Source organism: Pezoporus occidentalis, unplaced genomic scaffold (assembly GCF_034315485.1).
Source record: "Pezoporus occidentalis ecotype Australia unplaced genomic scaffold, CSIRO_AGI_Poc_V1 ctg45, whole genome shotgun sequence".
Taxonomy (NCBI): domain Eukaryota; kingdom Metazoa; phylum Chordata; class Aves; order Psittaciformes; family Psittacidae; genus Pezoporus; species Pezoporus occidentalis.
In genome coordinates, this window is record NW_026915780.1 from 1,961,635 (window position 1) to 1,967,500 (window position 5,866).

The 5,866-nt window shown below is 43.9% G+C and overlaps 1 long non-coding RNA gene across 1 annotated transcript in view; it reads left to right on the plus strand.

The window, feature by feature from the left end:
* The first annotated feature begins 4,803 nt into the window (after positions 1-4,803).
* LOC134172222 (uncharacterized) overlaps positions 4,804-5,866 on the plus strand; it is a 4,095-nt gene continuing 3,032 nt past the window's right edge. Inside the window, exon 1 of the long non-coding RNA XR_009967877.1 lies at positions 4,804-4,981. This is a non-coding gene — a long non-coding RNA (uncharacterized LOC134172222). The remainder of the gene's footprint in view (positions 4,982-5,866) is intronic.

Below are 5,866 nucleotides of genomic sequence, written 5' to 3' on the forward strand. Positions count from 1 at the left end.
CAAGCCCCCTGCCATGGGCAGGGACACCTCACACTAAACCATGGCACCCAAGGCTCTGTCCAACCTGGCCTTGAACACTGCCAGGGATGGAGCATTCACAACCTCCCTGGGCAGCCCATTCCAGTGCCTCACCACCCTCACAGGAAAGAATTTCCTCCTTAGATCCAATCTAAACTTCCCCTGTTTCAGTTTGAACCCGTTACTCCTTGTCCTGTCACTACAGTCCCTAATGAAGAGTCCCTCCCCAGCATCCCTATAGGCTCCCTTCAGATACTGGAAGGCTGCTCTGAGGTCTCCACGCAGCCTTCTCTTCTCCAGGCTGAACAGCCCCAACTTTCTCAGCCTATCCTCATACAGGAGGTGCTTCAGTCCCTCATCACCCTCGTGGCCTCCTCTGGACTTGTTCCAACAGTTCCATGTCCTTTTTATGTTGAGGACACCAGAACTGTAACTGTATATTACACCACTTCTTGGTCTCCCTGCTTAGGTGGTGTTTTGCCTGGACAATACAAGATGCTAAACAAGGTGTTAAGAAGGTACTTAACAGGGGCACAAGTTTAAGGTGAGATACTGATTCTGCTGATGTTAAAGACAAATTCCCTTTGACACAGCTGAGACAAAGACTCCCTCCAGCATTTGGGAGAATGCTCTGTCTCCATCTACAGAGATGTTGGTTGGACTTGTCAACTCCTTTGAGGAGATCACAGAGAAGTTGGAGGAGGAAAGCATTCCAAAGTGTACTGAATGGTTAACTCCCCCAGAATTTGCTATAAAGAACAAGCCAAATCTGTAGATGAAAGCCAATTTCCCTGAAAGCTTGCAAATATCTGGCTCATCTGATTCTGTTTGTCCATAATCACCCGTAGCAGATCTTACATTCGTTTCCATACGGCCGTGTGGCTGCTGATTTAATGGAGTTGCACCAGTGCACTGAAGAATTATAAAAAGCTCCAGCCCAGTGTGTGTGTGCCTGTAGATAGAATTTTAAAAAATACCCTTATTTATACAGTGAATAGAAAGTTAATGTTTTGGCTTTCTTCTGGGACAATCTGTGAAAGAAAAACTAGAGCTGGGGATTAAAAAGAGTGTGCAAGTAATGTGTAAACCATGAAATTCAATTAGTTCCTCTCAGGAAGCCAAATTTTGGTGAATACTGTAGAGAAAAGGTAGGGACAAAATGCCTAAGCCAGAGCTGTACTTAATAAGCTTCAGTAATTAGTTATAAATGGCTCGTTAAACCTGGAAACACATCTCTTTTTTTTGCCCATGTTTATTAATGCTAAAGAAAATGAAGGATAGGGTTAAAGAATGATTTAGAAGACCTTCTATCCCAAATCTTCTACCAAAAGGGATTTTGGTGCTGTTGGAAGGTGGGCACAGAGAAAAGGCACATGGTGCTTGGCCTGGGTTTGTGGTGTGGGGAAGCCAGAGCCTGGGGGAACATGGGGGTCCAATGCTTTTGCTACTACTTAGGGCATCCCTATGAGTGTGGATGAGACTGTCTGAGAAAGGGGTATGGATATGGATGTTTAGAAGGAGTATTGGGAAAATACTGACCAGATTTGCCAATGAGGTCATGTTTAACAAGCTGTGCAGGAAATTAGAAGCATTGTCCTGTTATTGATGTGTCCCTTTTTTACCCCTGCATCCTCCCATTTTTGCTACATCCAGTAACAATTTGATATTTGAATTGTATAGTAACTCTTCAGAATTGGAAGGGTAAAAGGTAAATTGTGCTACAGTGTGTGATAGATTAATTGGCAAATGTTCCTGTTATTGTTTCTGGGAGCTCTACATCCACCTCACTATTCTTGTGTCTGAAAGGGCTCCCTTAAGTCAAAAGCACAAGTGAAAATACCGATGGCTCAAAAACAGAGCCGCAGCTCCTGCTCCACAATTCATCTTACAATCAAAGGTCCTTTGCTGTCAGTACAGGAACTGGAGCAACAAATGCAGACCATAGACAATTCCTTTTCTTGCTCCCTCCGCCCCATGCCCTCCAGAATACCCTGAAATACCACTCTAATCCATATTGTGAACAGTAAACACATTTGACGTATGAACTCTTTTTTGGTAAGAAAAGGTTTTTCCTGGCTGCATATTGTTAATCTCTTTTTGTATATGCACTTCTTCTGAATCTTCATTACTTTGAGAGATTGGCTACAACCTGAAACATTTCCAGCTTAAGCCTTTTTCAGGGGGAGTGGGTCAAACTGGAGTTCCTTGATCCATTGTTACTTAATTTCTGGGTCAGGTTCCAGAAAGACCCCTTCTTCCTCCTTTGCTTCAGATGGAAAACACTCAAGGATTGATTTTTCTGCTGGGAAACCTGCACAAGATGGTTGGAATTTCGTGAGAAACGTAACTCTTATGCTTCCCTAGAAGGTGGAGCTCCCTCTTTTGGGGCCACAGCTTCCAAAAGCATCATGGCAAGTCAGAGCTAGCTACTTTCTTAATTTGCTATCAACTCAACTTTACTTATTGATTTTCCTTCCTGGTTTACCTTTCAGCTAACTACAACCATTACTTACACAGTATCTCAGGAGGAGCTGAACATGCTCAAGGTGACAGCAAGAGGTGGATGGGAGCCTCCAAGCATGAGCCCAAGCAACATATGACTCTTTTCCTCCTGGTCTTTCACCAGATCATCTTTGGCCAAGTTAAAAGGCTGCTCCAAGCTGTGAGCGCTAAGAGTTAATGTGTTATAAGGTGGTTGAGGAGGAGTTTAGGCTTCCTCCAAGGTGGTGGCCAGTCTTCAGACCCTTTCTCTTTGCTGCCTATTGGTGACTGATTTCCAGCATGGTCTCAGCTTCTGGAGTGAGCACAGGACTGGGTTTGGAGTGTTTATGCCCTTAAAAATGTCTTCTGAAACCTTTCTCTGTAGCCTTGGACGTGACACTTAACCTTGCTGCCTCAGATTCCCCGTCAAGAAGGGGATAATAACACTTGCTTATCTACTCCAGAGCGGGCTTTGAGGATTAATTAGTTAATATTTGTACAGTGCTTTGAACAGAAGTGCTTGGTATTATCATTCTTACTTCACTGCCCCAGGCTCATTTTCTCCTTTGGCCTGATGTGCCTTCCTGCTTGTTTAAAAGCTCTTCTTCTTGTCTTAGCCCCGCTGTGTGGTGCCTTTGCCCTGCCTCAGTGCATGCTTTGCATGTTCACAGAATCATAGAATCACAGAACCATGTTCCCTGCATGGCCTTTGGGTCTGCACAACATCTGCAGAAGGATGAAGGCCAGCACTTGCCCTCATCCTCCTCCTGTTCACTCTAAGAAACACAGCATTTGCATTGTGTGTCTGAAGCAATGTATTCTTTTTCCACTCCATCCAACAGTGCTTCTTGTGGAAGGAACAGGCAGGCCAGGCGGGCACTGGAGAGGCAGTTTGCATGGTGTGCAGATTGTACAGTCCCTTGTTCTTTTAATCTTTTCTTTAAAAGAAACAAGGAGAAAGGAAGGAGGACGAAAGTGGGGGAAAAGAGGAGAGAAAGGAAAGCCCAAAGACTGTGTGCTTCTGCCTTGAAATATGCTTCCTGGAAAATATTCCCACCTAACTCCATTATGAAGATGATCATTGGAGCTGGAAGCATACACAGGAAACATTTTCCCGTAAAGCCATTTAAACTTCTAAGGCTGGTGAACTTTATATTCATGCTCATCACACCAGCCCCGGTGTGTCCTTATGAAGGTTCGTGTCCAGTTGCTCGCTCTTCCTCTGGGAAATAAGTCTTGACCCTGGATCAATGGCTGAGCACTGCTCAGTGACACCAGAGCAACAGTTTGTCAAGCTGCCCCAGTGATTTGGTGGTTTCTGCATTCCTTGGCCTTAATTCTGCCTCTGCCTGGGACCTCTCTGCTCCGTACTCATCCCATCTGTCACACTTTGAAGTGGGGCAGTGGCCATCCTTGTCCCCATATCTGCGTAAGACGCATCACAGTAGTACCACTCAGTCCTGCCAGGAAACAGCAGCAGCTGTGCTTTGGAAGCCCCTTCTGTGCAGTGTTGCCTGACCAGAGCAAAACGTTGTGGCTAAAACTTGAGTGAGAAAAACCTTGAGGATATTTTCATGCAGACAGGATATTCTGAAAAGTTTCTGAGGCAGTCGTCAAAACCATCAGTGGGTGAATATTTCATCTCTATTTCCCTCTGTTCACTTGTATATAATGGACTGGGCAGGAACTGTCTTTTCCTTCAGTGCCCAAGAGCTCCAATTTCTCCTTTCTCCCAGTTACTGCAAGAGAAAACCGCCTGCATTGTCTGAGTACCTTTAATGTGCAATTCCACCGGCCTAATGGGCACCTGATGGTACAGATAGATTTGATTCCAGATTTGGATCTGCTGACACAAACCTTAATGCTTTTTATTGTGTGTCACTTTGGGAAATCCTGATTAACAGCAACAAAGAGATAATTATGCAAGATGAAGACAATGTAGTTGTTTTAAAAATAATGTATATCATACAATTAATGCTACTTTGTCCTATATCAAAGTCACGCTACCTGCATTAATCATACATCCTCATAGCTTCTAAACATTAATAGCAAGAAATAAAAAGAAGAACTCCTAATCCCGAGGAGAGTCACAATAATGGGGGGTTGGGTTTCTTCTGAGAAGAAGAGAGGTAAGTAATGCAGGTTTTCAGCCTAATTATTACAAAATGTAGAACATAAGACTATCTTTTATAGGAAAAAGGTCTGAAGCCAGTTCAGGAGCCCTGATTAATGATTAATTCCATTAGGCCTCCTGCAATAAGGGTATCTGAACACTTATAAATTAAGGTGTTGCCTTAAATAAGAGGTAGGGTTTTGCCTTCTTCTGACCTTACAAAGGGCCAGCCCAAAGCAGTAAACCCAGCTGGCTGATGTGCAGCGCATGTGCATGGCTGAGCTGTTCTGAGCACTGATATAGCTGCTCCTCTCCTTGTAAATTAAAGAAGACGTGGAAATTACATGAAATGGAGTAGTGATACACGAGGTACGAAGGGGGAAAAGAATTCTCTTAAGCTGTGGAAGGCTTAAGGCCTTAAAACCTGGTGGAGGAGCAATAGGAATGGTTGGGTCGGTGGATGAATGGATAAATACAGACGTCAGATTTTAGCAATTCTTCAGATTAAGAGTTTCTAAAGGAAACATTGGAAAATTATTATTTCACATCTATGTAAGACACGGTTCTTTGGAGTTTATTCTGGGTTGCCTGACTTTGAACTCCTCATCAGGAGCAAAAGGGACCAAGGACCTTATTTTAAATCCTGGTTTAAAATGATGTCCCGCATTTATGGTTTTAAGGGGATGCAAGGGCCTCATTTGCTCTCCTCTACCCCTTGGCATCATCTGCCACCATTGGACAAAGTCCTTCCATCTCCTTTTCTTGCCTGGGTCCTCCTTCAGTATGCAGAAACCTGGAAGGAAGGCGGCCCAGGTCCTTTCTCTGCTCTCCTGCTCAGCCATGGGGTTTGGTACTTACTGGTGAGTTTGGGGAATGTGTTTCCCCATGGTGATGGGCTCCAGCAGAGCTGGTGTGGGCTGCCCCATGCTCTTCCATGCTCCCCTGGCATGGTGTAGCACAGGTATCATCTGTGTCATGAACCTTGTGTGTCCACATCCACCTGTCTCCACTGCTTGTAAAGACCAAATATTGAACCTACCTTTATAATTTTGGCCTATCTATGGCAGTAAAGAGGTTTCTATATATACACTAGAGTAGCAACATTACAGCATTAATATTTTTTCTCTTTCTTGACAAAATTAGCTCAGTCTTGCTTTTGTAACCCAGCTTTGTATGTAGCACATCATGCTTTCCAAAAACTCTTTTCTTTATACCTTGTTTCCCCAAACACTGTTCCAAATTACAACTGTTTTG